The sequence below is a fragment of the Arachis ipaensis genome, chromosome B3 (assembly GCF_059453495.1).
Source record: "Arachis ipaensis isolate K30076 ecotype BB chromosome B3, ASM5945349v1, whole genome shotgun sequence".
Taxonomy (NCBI): Eukaryota; Viridiplantae; Streptophyta; class Magnoliopsida; order Fabales; family Fabaceae; genus Arachis; species Arachis ipaensis.
In genome coordinates, this window is record NC_142438.1 from 116,620,431 (window position 1) to 116,641,335 (window position 20,905).

At 40.9% G+C, this 20,905-nt stretch overlaps 1 non-coding gene and 2 pseudogenes across 1 annotated transcript; 1 reads left to right on the top strand and 2 right to left on the bottom strand.

The window, feature by feature from the left end:
• Window positions 1–2,836: 2,836 nt before the first annotated feature.
• Window positions 2,837–3,382, bottom strand: LOC148572173 (uncharacterized; annotated as a pseudogene).
• Window positions 3,383–10,090: 6,708 nt separating this feature from the next.
• On the bottom strand, window positions 10,091–10,198 carry LOC148572174 (small nucleolar RNA R71). The gene has a single exon (XR_015909055.1). It is a non-coding gene; the product is annotated as a small nucleolar RNA R71 (small nucleolar RNA).
• An 8,653-nt stretch (window positions 10,199–18,851) lies between these two features.
• On the top strand, window positions 18,852–19,720 carry LOC148572175 (uncharacterized; annotated as a pseudogene).
• The last annotated feature ends 1,185 nt before the right edge of the window (window positions 19,721–20,905 follow it).

Here is a 20,905-nt window from a genome sequence, read left to right on the forward strand (position 1 = left end):
AAAAGATTGATCGGCACGTGTGCTTACGAAATGATTAAAAGGTCACGAAAGGGTGACGGAAAGAAAATAGTTATGGTGTTGATGTGAAAATGTTAAGCCGTGGGCTTGTATGAGTAATTGTACGGGTATGTCCGTGTGTATGGAATGACTTTTAGGAGAAAGTGGCACATGCTTCAGCTGGAGAATCAGCACCTGCAAGTACTTGTAGAGGTCATGTTCGGCATACTTCAGCTGGAGAATCAGCGCTTGCAATAGGTTGAAACCTTGCAGAGGTTATGCCGCTGGAATGCCTTATCTGACTTGCGAGTCGGATTGCGTCGGGTGCGGGTCGAAACCAACAAATGAGCTCATTACCTGCGATAGGACTAGATATGCATCATCCTTGTTTGCGCATGTTTGTTTGTGATTGTGTTTTCTATGATTGTGTGTGCTTGTGATTGGATTCGATGTTCTGTAATTGCTGAGTTGGATTGTACTTTATTGACTATTGTTATTTACTGAGAACACGATAAAACGAACTTAACTAACCACCCCTGACCCTACTAAGAACTCCCCAAATCTTACCCCCTATCTCCACCCCTTTCAGCTACAGGTGCGAAGGTTTAGTGCAGAGTTTCAGGAGCATAGAAGATTATACTCACGAGTTAAGTTCTTAATTTTTATTTTTCCCTCGTCGTTTATTGTATTTTATTTTTAGAGGGGATAGGACTTGTATTTGAGAATCTTGAAATAAGTCTATGTATATAATGCTATGTGAATATATATATATATATATATATATATATATATATATATAGTGATTAAGTGATTAAAAGTAAAACATTTCCGTTTTCTTAATTAAACCTTCAATTCGTACTCACAAAGGCTCAATATTAAATAAACATAGTATATAATTAAAGGAATAGAGGTAAATAGCGCTCGGACTTTTAGTGCGATCATGAGGTGCTAAAAGTTAGGGTGTTACAGGTATGGCCCAACGCCCCGTCACGAGGGTTCCTGTTGCGAGAGCACCCTACGACCGATATGCCTGGGTGACCTCAGACGTGAAGGACACCCCCAATAAGATGACCTTAGAGGAACTTACAGGGTTCTGACAAGCCGAATACCTCTGCAGGGGAGGCCCTGAGGAAGCTAACTACGAGGTGTTTGTTCCCGCTGACCAGAAACAGATATTTCATCTAAACTTACACACTCCCCGGGTCGCCGATTGGATCTGGATGTACAAGGCAATGTTCACCAACTTGGGGATTCGTATTCCTTTCTCCCCCTTCCAAATTGCGCTGCTTAACCGATGTGACGTAGCGCCGTCTCAACTGCATCTGAACAGCTGGATCTCTATCCGCTGTTTCGAGATGGTTTGCGAGTTTTTAGAGCTATCAGCCTCGATGGAGGTCTTCTTATTTCTTTTTGTCCTAACAAATCCTTCCAAGGAGGGAAGAGCCAAGAAGGGATTCATGTCGTTTCGATCAGCCCAAGGTCGGAGGATCTTTGGTCTGTTCAATGATTCCTATCACGGTTTTAAAAACAAATACTTTAAGGTTCACCCCGTCGAAGGTCGGTGATAAACCCATATTTCATGAGTTCTTTTGTGCTTAATTTGAGTGATTTATTCAATCCTCCACCTACTTATTCATATTAACTGCATGGTTTTACTTTCCCTTACTTATTATGTCATATTGTGAAAAACATGTTTCCTAAGCTTTAAAAAATTAATTATTTTAATTACCTTTATTTCCATTCGATGCCGTGATTAGTGTGTTGAGTAGTTTCAGATTTTCTAAGGCAGAATGACTTAAAGGATGGAAAAGGAAACATATAAAATGGAAGGAGAAAGCAAAACGGAGCTTTAAGGAAACTGGTATCCACGCGATCGTATGGATGACGCGATCGCGTGCCAAGCACGAATCAGCAGCGACGCGGCCGCATGACTGACGCGACCGTGTGGCAAGGAAAAGCTCCGAATGACGCGACCGCGTGACCCACGCGGACGCGTGACAGAGGCCACGTATCAGAATTTACAGAATGCGCCCCCAGCGATTTCTGAAGCCCTTTTTGGCCCAGATCCAAGTACAGACAGCATAGACCAGAGGTTATAAAGTGTGGGAATGTACCCATTCAAAGAGAGCTCGCATATTTTACTTTTCAATGATTTAGATTTAGTTGAGAGGGAGATCTTCTCTCTCTCTCTCTCTTAGGATTTAGGATTTCTTCTTATTTTAAGAGTGACTCTCAATCCAGGTTTTATATTTCTTTGTTTTAAACTTCTCTTTCACTTTATTTATTTATTTCAGTATCTGAGTTGGCTATTTACCTTTATAATTGAATCTATGAATTCTTCCATGTTGCAGACTGTTATTTGAATTAAGAGGTAACTACCAAATCGGTACTCGAAAGATTCTGGCGCTGACAAAATGGTACCTGACTTTTGTTATTGACAAAATAGTCCCTAAAAGATTTTAAAATTTGACAAGCGTGTCCCCGAGCTCGCCGGAGCAAATCTTCGGCAAGCACAATGCTGACATGGCCACCGTATTTTGGTGACCTGGCAAGCCACCTCCCAAACCCTAATTCCTCCTTCCCCAACGCAGACTCCCTTTCCTCTTCCTCCCCATCGCAGCCCACCCCCTACCCAACGCAACCCCCTCCCCCTCCCTCCCATCGCAACCCCCTTTTCTCTTCCTCCCCATCGCAGCCCCCTAACGCACACTCTCCCTTCCCTTTTCCTCTCCATCGCAGCCCCCCTTCCCTCTTCCTCTCATCGCAGATCATATAAAGACACAGATAGAAAAAGAAGAAAAAAATTCAGTTACAAACCCCCCAAATTTTTTTCTTTTGATCATACATCCAGATTCACAATGACCAACACATTCACAATAACCGCAAAAAACAGCAAAGAAAGAGAAGGATATCAATTGCTATAATAAGAAAAACCAAGGAAATCACGAAGACAAAATTATAGATGAACATCAAAACCGTGACCCAGAGGTAAGTGATGAACAAAACGCTTGAAGACTTTGGAGATTGCGAAGACGGTGGAGAAAAAGGAGACATTTTTGTTGGTGTAGAGGGAAGCGACGGTGAAGACGACGGCGGTAATGGAGAGGAGAGAGAATGCGAAGAGGAAGAGAAGGTAGCAGAACTGGATTGTGAGGAGAAGAGTCCATTCATGGTTAGCCTGGGAAGAGTCCTGATAAGGGTTCTGAAACTGAGTGAGAAATGGGTGTGTGAAGAGTGAGTGTGCGAGGATTGCGAATCAGAGAGGAAAAATTAGGGTTAGGGTTATGAGGTAGAACGTCTTCAGTGATCTTTTTGAAATTGAGATTGATTCTCTCAAGATTTCTAGGATGTTCAGGAATTGCAGCTCCTCTAGTGCTAGATCCATTATTCCTTCTTCTTCTTCTTCTTCTCAAATTCTCATTTTGGTTTGTGAATGCTGTGAAGGGATGTGATTTTGAGGTATCAGATTTTTGTTCTTCTTCGTTGCAGAAATGAGATGAGATGAGATGATATGAGAGGGAGGGAGAGGGAAGAGGGCTGATGGGGAAGGAAAGGGAAGGGGGGAGTGTGTATTGGGGGCTGCAATGGGGAGGAAGAGGAAAGGGAATCTGCGTTGGGGAAGGAGGAATTAGGGTTTGGGAGGTGGCTTGCCAGGTCACCAAAATACGGTGGCCATGTCAGCATTGTGCTTGCCGGAGATTTGCTCCGGCAAGCTCGGGGACACGCTTGTCAAATTTTAAAATCTTTTAGGGACTATTTTGTCAATAACAAAAGTCAGGTACCATTTTGTAAGCGCCAGAATCTTCCGGGTACCGATTTGGTAGTTACCTCTTTGAATTAATGATAATTGAGGTATTTTCAGTTTATGATTGTTCTCTTTGATTTAAGTTACCATTGCTTCCCATCTAAGGATATTTTTATTATTCTAGCAATTTTACTTTTTCCCCTTTTGGTCCTGGTTAAGAATTCAGTAACTCAACAGTTATTAAATTCAACATAACTGATAATCGTTATCTTGCTAATTGAGATGAACATAAGTAATCCCAACCTTTTCTTAGGAAATAAATAGGATTCAAAGGTTAATTTAATTAGTCCCTTGACTTTCCTTTGCCTTAGTACAGGTTGATCAAGTGGAGTTTAGATTCAACTTTCATTATAGTTGAGAGAGATAACTACGTTGGACCTCCAACTTCTCTTACCTTGCCAAAAGTCTGCTTTACAGTATTTATTTATTTTAATTGCCATTTATTTTACTTGTCATTCAAATTACTTGCTTCTCATCTTCTAAACCCCGATTACAACCTTTATAGCCAATAATAAGAACATACTTCCTCACAGTTCCTTGAGAAGACGACCCGAGGTTTGAATACTCGGTTAACAATTTTTAAAGGGGTTTGTTACTTGTGACACCCAACACGTTTGTACGAAGGGATTTTTGCCGATTTAGAGACTATATCTACAACGCAACTGTTTCTATGAATCTTTTTACTAGTAAAAACACCGACGTCAAAATGGCGCCGTTGCCGGGGAACTGCTAACGTGTGCCTTATTATTGGTTATTGTAAATATTTTTCTTTTGCTTGTTTATTTATTTTTGTTTTTTCTTTTTATCTTTATTTGCTACTATGAACTCTCACCCCTCTCGCTTTGAGTTTGGTTCTAATGTTGTTAAGGGAAATAGAAGTTACAGCAGGAATGTGCATCAAGGTCAGACCAATCAAGGATGGATGGAACCAAGAGGATCTAATTAACCCTTTTGGCAGCAACACCCTCCGAGATATCCCGGACAAAGACCATTCTACAGTGCATACCCAGCTGAAAGACATGGTGGACAACCTTGTAACTACCAACAAGCCCCACCCCATGCATATAAACCATCCTTTCAACATAACCTCGAACCACCACACTCACAAGCTTCTCTTCACCATTCGCCACCATATGATCCTTCCTTACCCCAATACCAATCTAATTACTCCCAATCACCACCACTTTCCTTTGTATCATGTCCAAGTCCAGCAACCCAAGAAGCAGAGGATCGCCTAAGGGAAACAGTAATTAAATTTCAAACAACCATTCAACAACTGGGGCAAGCAATGATTCAATGGGCTTCTAGGTGCTCAAATACACAAGGATTAGCCACATCCCCATGTGGACAACTCAATGAAGAGCAGAGCATGAAGGAATTGCCAGAAACTCCAGTGGACAAGACAGAGCATGAATTTGTACTAGAACAATTAGAAGAAGCTATCATTGTTCAAGAAGAAGAGTTGGTTGAAGACCTGGGAGATGCTGAACTTTCATGGGAATCCAGAATTGAGGAAAACTCTGTCCAGGATGCTACAGTTGATGCTAAGGAGGATATTTCTCCAAGGCAAGTCGTTTATGAAGAATCAGACGGAATAATCCAAGAAGCAATTTCCCTTGATGATGATAGTCACAAGTCTAGCTTTCTTGGTGATGAACTTGCATCCGCAAGTGAATTCTCTGAGCTCGAAGAATCTTCTCCAAGTGAATATGAAGATGATGCAGAGGTAGATTTCTCTCAACCTCCAATCTATGACTCAAGTGATGAGGAAGACACAGGAGACTTTGACCAGGACACAGATACAATTGAAGACCTTTGCAAAGAAGTGGAGAAATTCACAGAAGAGCACAAAGATATGGAACTTGCAGAACCACCAAAAACACCTATCCCAAGGCCATTACCACCTAATACAAGCTTCAAGTGGGTACAATCCTTAACTTTTAAATTTACTTATTCACTTGAATATGGTTTGCTTGAAACAGATGGCCAGCTTAGAGCTCTCTGCGGCTTTAAGAGTAAGAGGGAAATGGCTCGTACTCAGAGTTGGTGCACAAGGTTCAATAAGGTTCCACGCTTCACCTTGAAGTACTGATGAGCGGATAATTTATACGCTTTTTGGCATTGTTTTTAGTATATTTTTAGTAGGATCTAGTTACTTTTAGGGATGTTTTCATTAGTTTTTATGTTAAATTCACATTTCTGGACTTTACTATGAGTTTGTGTGTTTTTCTATGATTTCAGGTATTTTCTGGCTGAAATTGAGGGACTTGAGCAAAAATCAGATTCAGAGGTTGAAGAAGGACTGCTGATGCTGTTGGATTCTAACCTCCCTGCACTCAAAGTGGATTTTCTGGAGCTACAGAACTCGAAATGGCGCGCTTCCAATTGCGTTGGAAAGTAGACATCCAGGGATTTCCAGCAATATATAATAGTCCATACTTTGGCCAAGTTTAGATGACGCAAACTGGCGTTCAACGCCAGCTCTCTGCCCAAATCTGGCGTCCAGCGCCAGAAAAGGATCCAAAACCAGAGTTGAACGCCCAAACTGGCACAAAAGCTGGTGTTCAACTCCAAGAAGGACCTCTACACGTGCAGCACTCAAGCTCAGCCCAAGCACACACCAAGTGGGCCCCGGAAGTGGATTTATGCATCAATTACTTACTTTTGTAAACCCTAGTAGCTAGTTTATTATAAATAGGACCTCTTACTATTGTATTAGACATCCTGGATCCTGGATTGTATCCTGATCCTGTGATCACGTTTTAGAGGGGCTGGCCATCTCGGCTATGCCTGGACCTTTCACTTATGTAATTTTAACGGTAGAGTTTCTACACTCCATAGATTAAGGTGTAGAGCTCTGCTGTTTCTCAAAGATTAATGCAAAGTACTACTGTTTTCTATTCAATTCATCTTATTTCACTTCTAAGATATTCATTCGCACTTCAACCTGAATGTGATGAACGTGACAATCATCATCATTCCCTATGAACGCGTGCCTGACAACCACTTCCGTTCTACCTTCGACTGAATGAGTATCTCTTAGATCTCTTAATCAGAATCTTCGTCGTGTAAGCTAGAATGATGGCGGCATTCAAGAGAATCCAGAAAGTCTAAACCTTGTCTGTGGTATTTCGAGTAGGATTCAATGATTGAATGACTGTGACGAGCTTCAAACTCACGATTGCCGGGCGTAGTGACAGACGCAAAAGGATAGTAAATCCTATTCCAGCATGATCGAGAACCGACAGATGAATAGCCGTGCCGTGACAGGGTGCGTTGACCATTTTCACTGAGAGGATAAGATAAAACCATTGACAAGGGTGATGCCTCCGGACGATTAGCCGTGTCGTGACAGGGCATTTGGATCATTTTCCCGAGAGAAGACCAAAAGTAGGCATTGACAATGGTGATGTATCACATAAAGCCAGCCATGGAAAGGAGTAAGACTGATTGGATGAAGATAGCAGGAAAGCAGAGGTTCAGAGGAACAAAAGCATCTCTATTTGCTTATCTGAAATTCTCACCAATGAATTACATAAGTATTTCTATCCTTTATTATTTATTTTTTAATTATCTAATCCAATCACATTTAACCCTACCTGACTGAGATTTGCAAGGTGACCATAGCTTGCTTCATACCAACAATCTCCGTGGGATTCGACCCTTACTCACGTAAGGTATTACTTGGACGACCCATTGCACTTGCTGGTTAGTTGTGCGAAGTTGTGAACCATGGTATTGGCATCATGTTTTTGGCGCCATTACCAGGGAAAGAAAGAGCGATGAATTTTACATAATCAAAGTGTAATCACAATTTATGCGCACCAAGTTTTTGGCGCCGTTGCCGGGGATTGTTCGAGTTTGGACAACTAACGGTTCATCTTGTTGCTCAGATTAGGTAATTCTCTTTTTGTTTTCTTTTCAAAAATTTTTCAAAATTCTTTCAAAATTTTCTCCTTTGTTTTCGAAAAAAAAAATTAAAATAAAAATGTTTTCAAAAAAAAAAAATTATTCAAAATTTTTAAAGAATGAATTCTAGTGTTTCATGAAGCATGTGAAGCCTGGCTGGCTGTAAAGCCATGTCTAAATTCATTTGGACTGAGGCTTGCAATTTGTTATCAAGAGCAAGCTAGTTGTTGCTAATCCACCTACTGCTGTTCCTGATTTACATGTTGAAGCTTGGCTGGCCATTGGCCATGTCTAGTGTTTTGGATCGGAGCTTTCATTGAAAGCTTGGCTGGCTAGTGAGCCATGTCTAATTCCTGGACTGAAGCTTTAGACTAAGAATGCAAGATTCTTGGAATTCATGTTAAAAATTTTGGAATCCTTATTTTTTCTTTTTCATATAATTTTCGAAAAAAAAATCCAAAAAAAAAATTAGAAAATCATAAAAATCAAAAATATTTTTCTGTTTCTTGTTTGAGTCTTGAGTCATGTTATAAGTTTGGTGTCAATTGCATGTGCATCTTGCATTTTTTTTTTTCGAAAATTCTCATGCATTCATAGTGTTCTTCATGATCTTCAAGTTGTTCTTGGTAAGTCTTCTTGTTTGATCTTTGCATTTGCATGTTTTGTGTCTTTTCTTGTTTTTCATATGCATTCTTGGATTCTTAGTGTCTAAGCATTAAAGAATTCTAAGTTTGGTGTCTTGCATGTTTTCTTTGCATTAAAAATTTTTCAAAAATGTGTTCTTGATGTTCATCATGACATTCATAGTGTTCTTGGTGTTCATCTTGACATTCATATCATTCTTGCATACATTCATTATTTTGATCCATAACTTTCATGCATTGCATCATTTTTCATGTTTCTTTCTCTCATCATAAAAAAATTTCAAAAACCAAAAAAATATCTTTCCCTTTTTCTCTCATCAAATTCGAAAATTTGGATTGACTTTTTCAAAAATTTTTAAAATCAAGTTGTTTCTTATGAGTCAAATCAAATTTTCAATTTGAAAATCTTATCTTTTTTCCAAATCTTTTTCAAAAATCAAATCTTTCTCAAATTTCTTAGTTATTTTCGAAAATTTCAAAAATATTTTTCTTATTTTCATATCAAATTTTCGAAAATAATAATAATAATTAATGTTTTGATTCAAAAATTTCAAGTTTGTTACTTACTTGTTAAGAAAGTTTCAAACTTCAAGTTCTGGAATCATATCTTGTGATTTCTTGTGAATCAAGTCATTAATTGTGATTTTAAAAATCAAATCTTTTTCAAAACTAATTTCAATCATATCTTGTCAAAAATATCTTCCTATCTTATTTTAAAAAAAAAAATTTCAAAATATCTTTTCTAACTTCCTATCTTCTTATCTTTTCAAAACTGATTTTCAAAATTTGTTTCAACTAACTAACTAACTTTTTGTTTGTTTCTTATCTTTTTCAAAACTACCTAACTAACTCTCTCTCTCTAATTTTCGAAAATATCTTCCCCCTTTTTCAAAAATTTCTTTTTAATTAACTAATTATTTTTTTTATTTGAATTTTCAAAAAACTACTAACCTTTTTCAAAAACTATTTTCAAAAATCACTAACTCTTTTTCAAAAATTATTTTCGAAATTTTCCTTCTCTCATCTTATTCTATTTATTTATTCATCTACTAACATCTCTCCCTCACCCACCAAAAATCCGAACCCTCTCTCTCTCTTTCTGAGTTCAGATTTTTCTCTTCTTCTTTTCTACTAACAATAAGGAACCTCTTTACTGTGACATAGAGGATTCCTCTTCTTTTCGTTTTCTCTTCTCTTTCTTATGAGCAGGGACAGAGAAAAAGGCATTCTTGTTGAAGCTGATCCAAAACCTGAAAGGACTCTGAAGAGGAAATTAAGAGAAGCTAAATTACAACAATCCAGAGACAACTTGATTGAAAATTTCGAACAAGTAAAGGAGATGGCAGCCGAACCCAACAACAATGCAAGGAGAATGCTTGGTGACTTTACTACACCTAATTCCAATTTACATAGAAGAAGCATCTCCATTCCTGCCATTGGAGCAAACAACTTTGAGCTGAAACCTCAATTAGCTTCTTTGATGCACCAGAACTGCAAGTTTCATGGACTTCCATCTGAAGATCCTTTTCAGTTCTTAACTGAATTCTTGCAGATATGTGATACTGTTAAGACTAATGGAGTAGATCCTGAAGTCTACAGGCTCATGCTTTTCCCTTTTGCTGTAAGAGACAGAGCTAGAGTATGGTTGGACTCTCAACCTAAGGATAGCCTGAACTCTTGGGATAAGCTGGTCAAGGCTTTCCTAGCCAAGTTCTTTCCTCCTCAAAAGCTGAGCAAGCTTAGAGTAGATGTTCAAACCTTCAGACAGAAAGAAGGTGAATCCCTCTATGAAGCTTGGGAGAGATACAAAGGACTGACCAAAAAGTGTCCTTCTGACATGCTTTCAGAATGGACCATCCTGGATATATTCTATGATGGTCTGTCTGAATTAGCTAAAATGTCATTGGATACTTCTGCAGGTGGATCCATTCATCTAAAGAAAACGCCTGCAGAAGCTCAAGAACTCATTGACATGGTTGCAAATAACCAGTTCATGTACACTTCTGAAAGGAATCCTGTGAATAATGGGACGCCTATGAAGAAGGGAGTTCTTGAGATTGATACTCTAAATGCCATATTGGCTCAGAACAAAATATTGAATCAGCAAGTCAATATGATTTCTCAGAGTCTAAATGGAATGCAAGCTGCATCCAACAGTACTCAAGAGGCATCTTCTGAAGAAGAAGCTTATGATCCTGAGAACCCTGCAATAGCAGAGGTAAATTACATGGGTGAACCTTATGGAAACACCTATAATCCATCATGGAGAAATCATCCAAATTTCTCATGGAAGGATCAAAAGCCTCAACAAGGCTTTAATAATGGTGGAAGAAACAGGTTTAGCAATAGCAAGCCTTTTCCATCATCCACTCAGCAACAGACAGAGAATTCTGAGCAGAACCCATCTGAGTATCTCTTAGATCTCTTAATCAGAATCTTCGTGGTGTAAGCTAGAATGATGGCGGCATTCAAGAGAATCCAGAAAGTCTAAACCTTGTCTGTGGTATTCCGAGTAGGATTCAATGATTGAATGACTGTGACGAGCTTCAAACTCGCGATTGCCGGGCGTAGTGACAGACGCAAAAGGATAGTAAATCCTATTCCAGCATGATCGAGAACCGACAGATGAATAGCCATGCCGTGACAGGGTGCGTTGACCATTTTCACTGCGAGGATAAGATGAAACCATTGACAAGGGTGATGCCTCCAGACGATTAGCCGTGCCGTGACAGGGCATTTGGATCATTTTCCCGAGAGAAGACCGAAAGTAGCCATTGACAATGGTGATGTATCACATAAAGCCAGCCATGGAAAGGAGTAAGACTGATTGGATGAAGATAGCAGGAAAGCAGAGGTTCAGAGGAACAAAAGCATCTCTATTCGCTTATCTGAAATTCTCACCAATGAATTACATAAGTATTTCTATCCTTTATTATTTATCTTTTAATTATCTAATCCAATCACATTTAACCTACCTGACTGAGATTTGCAAGGTAACCATAGCTTGCTTCATACCAACAATCTCCGTGGGATTCGACCCTTACTCACGTAAGGTATTACTTGGATGACCCAGTGCACTTGCTGGTTAGTTGTGCGAAGTTGTGAACCATGGTATTGGCATCATGTTTTTGGTGCCATTACCAGGGAAAGAAAGAGCGATGAATTTTACATAATCAAAGTGTAATCACAATTTCTGCGCACCAAGTACATAGATTGGTACCATGCTCAATTACATGGATCACGGAAAACGTTTGGTCACCACGGTGAGATTCTACTTTTTAAAACGCCCGGATGGAAACATATAGATCAAGACGGAGGCGGATTTAAAAGCAAGGCTTGGAATCCTGGAGTTTATTCTGACATTTGTCATCCTGGGAGCCTAACAATATATTTAAAGCTGCTCAGAAGCTTTGCGTGCCTAGTTTGGGACCCCGGAGGCTATTGGCATTCCAAGCACTGGTGGAGATTTTTGGACGAATTTAAACATAAGCCACCATAACAGGAAACTCCTCCAATGTCCAACTTAAAGACTTTAACTAAAAGTGCTAAGTGGGAGACAACCCACCGTGGTATGGTCGCTTCTTTTTCAATTTATTTCTCGTTAATTGCTTCCATTTTTCCTTTTTTTTCATTTTAATTTATTAAACCTGGAATCTTGCATAGCATTCATGTTAATCATTGCATTCTGCATTTTTCAGTTTAAAAAAAAAAGGGGTGCACGACGCGACCGCATGCCCCTGCGATCGCGTCATATTGTGAGAAACACCACCCACGCGACCGCGTGAACCACGCGGCCACGTGATATATATATCGGCGTAAGGATCCAACGAACACAAAGTTGGGCTGGAATCGTGCGGCCCTTGTGCGTTTCGCACAAATCGGCCCACACGATCGTATGCCTCATGCGATCGCGTCACTTGCACAATACTAATCCCACGCGACCGCGTGAGCGACGCGATCGCGTCGCATGGATTGCACATCACCCCAAGAGGAGACAGAGAGTTGCACTAAAACGGCGCTGGAGTCGTGCGTTTAGCACGAATTCCAGCGACGCGATCGCGCGACCCACGCGATCGCGTCAACCTTCTTTCCCCCTCTCATGCGATCGCGCGCCCCACGCGATCGCGTCACTTCCATTTTCACCCCAAACCACGCGACCGCGTGCCCCACGCGGCCGCGTGTATTCGAAAGTATAACCCCCCAGCCACGCGAACCCTATCAGTCGCACAGCCCCCACCCCCAACCCTCTTCTCCCTCTCTGCTTCTTCTCCCTCCAACCACCACCCAGCACCACCCAGCCGCCACTGCGCCACCACCCAGACGTCGCCGCCACGTCGGACGCCGCCGCCGCAACCCCCTCCCCTCTCTTCTTCTCCCTTCTTCCTCTCTCTTCCCCTCTCCACCACTGCCCTCCGCGACCACCGCCCCCACCGTCGGCCTTCCAGCCGCGCCCCCCTCCTCCGCCACCCACCCACAACCCCCCTTCCTCTATCCCTAACCCTAAGACCCTATCCCCTTTCCCCATCAGCCGCCACCGCGACACCGTGCCCCGCCACCACGCCGGACGCCGCCGCAGCCACCTTCTTCCCCGTTCCACCCCTCCCGCCTACCAGGTTCCGCAAAACGCAACCCCCTTTTTTATCCGTTCGTCGTTTTTCTGTATTTTTTTCCGTTTCTGTTCATCATTAGGATAGATAGATATGCATGCTGTAGTGGAATTTTTAGGTTGTTAGGTAGCTTAGGCTGTGGTTAGTGGATCTAGGTCTGTTTACTTGCACTGTCCCTGTTTATGTTTTAATCATAACTACAATTTTGCTGTTCCTGTGACCTCATTCATATGCTATGATTTCTTGCAATTGCTGCTTGTTACTCCAAATTTTCCTGTTTCTATACATTACTAGTAACTGCAGCAAGTTTTTAATTCATATGAACTGCTATGATTGCTATTTATTTTCCGGGACAATCCAATTTTAGCTGGAATACTGCCCAAATTTTTTAAAATTGTTTTCATTCAAGTTTTGGTTTGGCACTTCTGAACTCTGTTTTACTCCGCTTTACCCAAACCATTTCATGAATGCTATGGCAGACATTCTTATCCTCTTTGATTTCCTGGTTCATAAACTGCATTTGTGATTCACTGATTCCAATTTTTGCTTTCTTTATTTCTATTCGAATCAGCATCACCCTGTTTTCCTTGTTCGATTATGAGTACTTCTATTCTTACCTGTGAATCCTTGTTATATGGAATTTTTCTATGCCACTTACTTTAACCTGCACTTTACTAATTCACTAATTTTATTTACTAATTTCTTTTTCAAATTCTAACCATACTAACCCTTTTGATCTCTTTTCTGATTATTTTCACTTTCCTCTAACTTTCTAACCATGGCATATTGATTATTTTTCCATTTAACATAAATTCAATCATAGTTCATTTACTCATTTTCCTTATTTTACTTCTCCTTTTCCGCTTTGAGCTTCCTTTGTTTAATTGCCTATTTACTTTCCTATTTTATCTATATCCTGGTTTTCTGTTTTTCAGGATGTCTGCCTCACAGAGGAAAGGTAAAGGCAAGGCTACTAGCAAGCGCAAGCGAGGAGACTCCTCCCAGTCCATCATTGCTCTAATGCACGATTCTTCATGGCGGGAGAAGAACTTCACACAGCAGGAAAAAGCTGACCAACTGCTCCCTGCGAATGATCCTATAAAATTTGCAAACCGGTACTGTGAGCTGAAGTACCCGGCTTTTGCAAACTTCAGAAATCTATACCTGGAACGAACTCTGAAGATTCCAAAAGTACTCCAGCAGTACACCACTGAGCAAATCAAGCAAAGGGGCTGGTTCTTTCTGGAAAGAACACTGACAGAGGTCAATTCATCTTGGGTACGGGAATTCTACTGTAACTACTATCTCACTACCTTAGATGCAGTGAACCTGAGAGGAAAACAAATTCTGGTCACTGAAGAGGCCTTAGAGGTTATTCTCCGGCTCCCAGCCAAGTCCGATCAGCCTGATGGTTATTCAAAGGCTGAGGAGGACATGTGTCAGATGCAGTTTGATTGGGATGCCGTAAAGGTACGGATAGCTCTCGACCCGATAGTTCCTTGGGAGATGGGTCAGGACATTACCATGCCTAGAGGGATCAAGAGAGCATACTTAAACGATGAGGCTCGTTTATGGCATCAGATCTTGAGTAATTATGTGATGCCGAGTACTCACGAGACGGAGATCCCGGCTGCTATGATCACCCTCCTTTGGTGTGTGCTGGAGGGTAAGGACCTTTATCTACCACGTTTCATTCGGCACTATATGGCCAGGGTCCACGTCCAAGGAACCCTCCCTTTTCCGTATCTGGTTACACAGCTTGGCCGTCGAGCTGACGTGCCATGGGAGGATGCCGATGAGAGACCACCAGCGGCGGATTGCAGGATGATCATTCCGCACAGCCGGAACTTCTTAGCCTTGGGCCACAGACCACCACCATTCACTGCTACTGATACGACAGCCCCACCGTCTGCTGGACCCTCTTCCTCCACTGCTGCACCACCTACCCCTGCTACCACCACTGCACCTCCACCTGCCACAGAGCCCATCTATCATCTGGTGCACCGCTTGTTCCGACGACTTGACCAGATGGAGCGTCGCAACAAGCGGCGCTATGAGCACCTAAAGCTGATGATACAATCCGGTGACATCTCCTCCGAGCCTGACACACCATCCGAGGCATCTGAGGAGGAAGCGGATGCGCCCGAGGCAGAGACCCATCCCCAGGGAGAGGCAGCACCAGCCGCACCACAGGCAGCGGTCCCACATCAGATTGAGGCTACGGATATTGAGATCCCGATCCAGTCAGCACCTCCTCCACAGCAGCCAGACCCTCAGCCCACCACCACCACTGAGACTCCAGCTACCATCCCTCCCAGTGATGACACTCCTTCACACCAGACTTGATTGAGCATCGGGGACGATGCTTCCCTTTAAGTGTGGGGAGGCCGCCATCTCTGGCGTTCATTTTGGTGAACCACTACATACTTTTTCTTTTATTTTGGATATTTTTCTATATTTTTCTTTTCACTGTTATTTTCTGAGTACTTATACATTGCTTTTATGTATTTTTACTCTATTTTCTGCATTTTGCATCTTTAGTTCATATTTTAGCCATTTAGTTTATTTTAGTTATTTAGTTTAGTTTGCAATTCTAATTTATTAGTGGATTAATTAGTATAGTTTACCCTTTTTAGCATAAGATAGTATAGTTTAAATAGAAAAATATAAAAAGGAAGTAAGCTAGGAAATTGAACATATCAGATTTAAATCCATAAACCTTATATATAGCATTACATGATGTAGTTAAGCTGACAACATTTCATCAAGGAGGAACATTAAAACTTTAAAAGCTACCCTAAATAATTTTTTTATGAGAATAATGGGAATTTTTAGCTAAACTTGCATACAATATATAAATGATATATGATGCTTGAGTTAGAGAACACACAGCCTGTGAGTCTTGAGGTTAATTGTATGGTTGCATTCAAACCATTATTTCATTTCTGTGTGTTTCAATTCTTTTTATTCTGATGTTCTTTACTTTGCTTTAATCTATATGTCCAATTATAGAATATAGAATGTAGATACATACCAAGAGAATGATTGAGGCCATCATTTGATTTTAGCTCACTCACCCCAAATTAGCCTACCTTTTACATCACCCTTATTAGCCCCCTTGAGCCTTTTAAAACCCCTTTATTCTATTTAGCCGAATTACTAGCCTTAAGCAGAAAAATAAAAGAAAATCTCAAGTGAATCCTTGGTTAGCTTAAGATAAAAAATCATGAATAGAGTTAAATGTGGAAAACCTTTTGGGAACATGGATGATAGAAACAAAAGGTAGGAAAGTTAAAAGGAATAAAATAAAATTGGGAAGCATGCTCATGAGAAAATCTAAGCGATTCAATTACCATGTGCATTAAAAAAAAAGAAAAGAGAAAGTTATTTTTCAGCATTTAAATAAAAGGGGATACAAAAGAAATTCCCCAATGCAAAATAAAAACAATGCACATGGGATAAAAATAAAAAGTGAAACATGAGCATGTAACAATAAGTGGGATAATATGGGAAAATAGGTAAAGAGATTTTGTTTTACTAAATATGTATGTTAGGTGAGATCTTAGTCTAATTAAGGATTCACTTATTAGCTCACTTGACCCTATACATAAATCCTTACCTTTACCTTGGCCCCATTACAACCTCAATTAAAGACCTCATGACTTTTTGGTATGACTATATTCTATAATTGTTGATTGGTTAGATGAAGAACAAAGCTATAGAAAGTAAGAATAAAAAGAAAAATAGAGTGAATAAACCCAATAAACACTGAGTGACTAGAGAGTAAACACAAAATCCAGTGAGGGTTCAATAACTCATCAACATATATCTGTACTTAATTTACTAATTGCTTTGCAAGTTTGTACAATGTTTTATTTCCCATCTCATTTGCTAAAATGCTTTATTTTCTAAGGGTTGGCTATATATATATATATACATGACTCCTTGAGAATGTGAATTAACTTGGCTACATGTAAGCTTTATAAATGAGTGAATAAATTAGAGTTGCATGATGCATCATTCATTTAGGTAGTTGCATTTAAATTAGGTTGCATTGCATGACATTCCATCACTTTAACCTTAATTATTTACCTTGGATTTAGCATGAGGACATGCTAGTGTTTAAGTGTGGGGAGGTTGATAAACCCATATTTCATGAGTTCTTTTGTGCATAATTTGAGTGATTTATTCAATCCTCCACCTACTTATTCATATTAACTGCATGGTTTTACTTTCCCTTCCTTATTATGTCATATTGTGAAAAACATGTTTCCTAAGCTTTAAAAAATTAATTATTTTAATTACCTTTATTTCCATTCGATGCCGTGATTAGTGTGTTGAGTAGTTTCAGATTTTCTAAGGCAGAATGACTTAAAGGATGGAAAAGGAAACATATAAAATGGAAGGAGAAAGCAAAACGGAGCTTTAAGGAAACTGGTATCCACGTGATCGCATGGATGACGCGATCGCGTGCCAAGCACGAATCAGCAGCAACGCGGCCGCATGACTGATGCGACCGCGTGGCAAGGAAAAGCTCCGAATGACGCGACCGCGTGACCCACGCGGACGCGTGACAGAGGTCACGTATCAGAATTTACAGAATGCGTCCCCAGCGATTTCTGAAGCTCTTTTTGGCCCAGATCCAAGTACAGACAGCATAGACCAGAGGTTATAAAGTGTGGGAATGCACCCATTCAAAGAGAGCTCGCATATTTTACTTTTCAATGATTTAGATTTAGTTGAGAGGGAGATCTTCTCTCTCTCTCTCTTAGGATTTAGGATTTCTTCTTATTTTAAGAGTGACTCTCAATCCAGATTTTATATTTCTTTGTTTTAAACTTCCTTTTCACTTTATTTATTTATTTCAGTATCTGAGTTGGCTATTTACCTTTATAATTGAATCTATGAATTCTTCCATGTTGCAGACTGTTATTTGAATTAATGATAATTGAGGTATTTTCAGTTTATGATTATTCTCTTTGATTTAAGTTACCATTGCTTCCCATCTAAGGATATTTTTATTATTCCAGCAATTTTACTTTTTCCCCTTTTGGTCCTGGTTAAGAATTCAGTAACTCAACAGTTATTAAACTCAACATAACTGATAATCATTATCTTGCTAATTGAGCTGAACTTAAGTAATCCCAACCTTTTCTTAGGAAATAAATAGGATTCAAAGGTTAATTTAATTAGTCCCTTGACTTTCCTTTGCCTTAGTACAGGTTGATCAAGTGTAGTTTAGATTCAACTTTCATTATAGTTGAGAGAGATAACTACGTTGGACCTCCAACTTCTCTTACCTTGCCAAAAGTCTGCTTTACAGTATTTATTTATTTTAATTGCCATTTATTTTACTTGTCATTCAAATTACTTGCTTCTCATCTTCTAAACCCCGATTACAACCTTTATAGCCAATAATAAGAACATACTTCCTCGCAGTTCCTTGAGAAGACGACCCGAGGTTTGAATACTCGGTTAACAATTTTTAAAGGGGTTTGTTACTTGTGACACCCAACACGTTTGTACGAAGGAATTTTTGTCGGTTTAGAGACTATATCTACAACGTAAATGTTTCTATGAATCTCTTTACTTGTAAAAACACCGACGTCAGTCGGCATCCCGACCTACTGGAGCTTTGGGGCAGGGGCCAATGGTTTACGAAGGTGACCTATAAAGGCCTGACCCCTCAAAATAAAAATATTGTCGACATCCTACTGGCTATTTTTGGTAGGAATAGTGTCAACCCACACCTTTTCATGGGTGACCGTGAAATGGCAAGGGTTTATATATGTGAGTAGTCGTCTAGTCGCATATTCGTGTTTGTTATTGTCCCTTGTTTACTCAACCGGTTTAACGACTAACAAGCTTTCGTATTTTGTTTCAGTATCAATGGCTGGCGAGCAAGTTGGGCTTGACGCTTTGTTTAACACTTTTATGCTTGAACGCGACGATGACAGTTCTGCCACCCATTCCAACGAGGCGCCGCTTTCTCCTATCGTTGAGGCACAGTCCCAGCTCGCCCAAGGGGAGGTGGCTGGGACCAGCACTGGTTCGAGTCCCCGACCGGCGGCAGAAGTGGAGGATGGAGGACCTGAGGTCATCGTTGTTGACAACCCAAGGAAAAGGAAACCATCCTCCAGCCCTGAGGGGTTCCTCATGGTGATGGAGAAGAACTTTGACACCAGAAACTTTATTGATTTGCAGCTCCTGCCTGGCACGGAGGACTTCTTCCATGGTGGGGATCTTGCTTCTCAAGCTAAGTGGGTGTATCGCACCCTTCTCCGGGCAGCTGCCATAGCACGGAAGGTGGAGCCGTCTTGGCGGGGGCTCGGACCTTGGAAAATAAGCTTCAATCGTCCGTCAAAGCTAACGAAAAGTACAAGGTTGAGGTGAAGTCATTGTAGACACAGCTAGCTGCCTCCGAAGAGAAAGCCAAGGCTTCTGACGCAGCGGTTGCGCGGCTTACTGAGCGAGAGCTCACTTTGGAAGGCCAACTTAACGCTGCTCAAGGTTGGGTGAAGGAGCTGGAGAAGGAGCGCGATGGTGCCCTCTCGTCGGTGACTGCGGCTAAAACTGAGGCTACCGAGTTGAAGAAAAAATACAAAGAAACTGTGAAGCACAGCCGGAATGATATTATGGCGACTGAAGAGGCGATCAAGGCTCAAGTGAAGCTGTTGGCTCCTGACTTTGACATCTCAGCCATCAGCATTTTCAAAACCATTAAGGATGGCAAGATCGTTGATATCCTGAAGAAATGAATTCTTTGTATTTGTTTGTTTTGGTAGTTTGTGGGACAATATTTACCGTTCTACCGTTCTGATTTTTTGAAGCCGTCTCGGGGCTTTTGTGTGTAATCTTTTAACTTTAAAACAATGTCATGACAAAAATGAAGCCGAGTTGTGGCTTTTTTGCTTAAGCATTTGAAATTTGGCCTTATTTAGTAGCCGTTTCCTGTAGCGTTCGCGTCTTCCATGGTTCCCGGGGTGATCAGTCTCGGGATTCCGCTTTGTAATTGAACCGGTTAATTTTCAAGGCGAAGTAATTTAAACAATTCGAACAGTGCATTAAAACATAAAACGAGAAGGAAACAATTAGTGTAATCTAAACACGATTATATCATGATAAACTGCTATTCACGCAAACAACCAGTGGGAGATAATGCTAAATGCGAACATAAAATAACTCGGGGCTTACTAGACCGTGAAACCGCTTGTTTTCTAGTTGTGCTTTGGCTTCTAGGAGTAGAACCTTCTTAGGCTTCTTGCATTCCACGTTCTCGGGACCTCCCTGCCATCCAGGCATTCCAGCTTATAAGCTCCGTTGCTGACTACTTTCTTTACCCTGTGTGGGCCTTCCCAATTTGCTGCCAACTTTCCTTCTCCTGGTGTCGGGAGCCCTACGTCGTTGCGCCGTAAGACTATGTCGTTTGACTCGAAATCTCTTTTTAGTAATTTGCGTTGTAACGCAAGGCCATCCTTTGTTTCAACGCCATCTCCGACAAGTGGATCATTTCTCTAGTCTCATCCATTAAGTCCTTCTCCACGGCTTCTTCGACTCCCCCCAAGAGTAGTCGCGGGCTCGGTTCTCCAATCTCCACGGGTATTATCGCGTCTACCCCATAAGTGAGTCGGAAGGGCGTCTCCCCAGTAGATGACTGCTACGTTGTGCGATAGGACCAGAGGACCGACGCTAGCTTGTCTACCCAGGCTCCTTTCTTCTGGTCAAATCGCTTTTTAAGGCCTTGTAGGATGATCTTGTTCGCTACTTTGACTTGGCCGTTAGTTTGGGGGTGCTCGACGGATGAGAACTTCTGCTTTATCCCTAAACTGGCGAGGAATTCCCCTAACTTTTTATCGGCAAATTGTGTCCCGTTGTCTGAGATGACGACCTCTGGGATTCTGAATCTGGCTATTACTTGCCTCCATATGAATTTTTGGCAATTT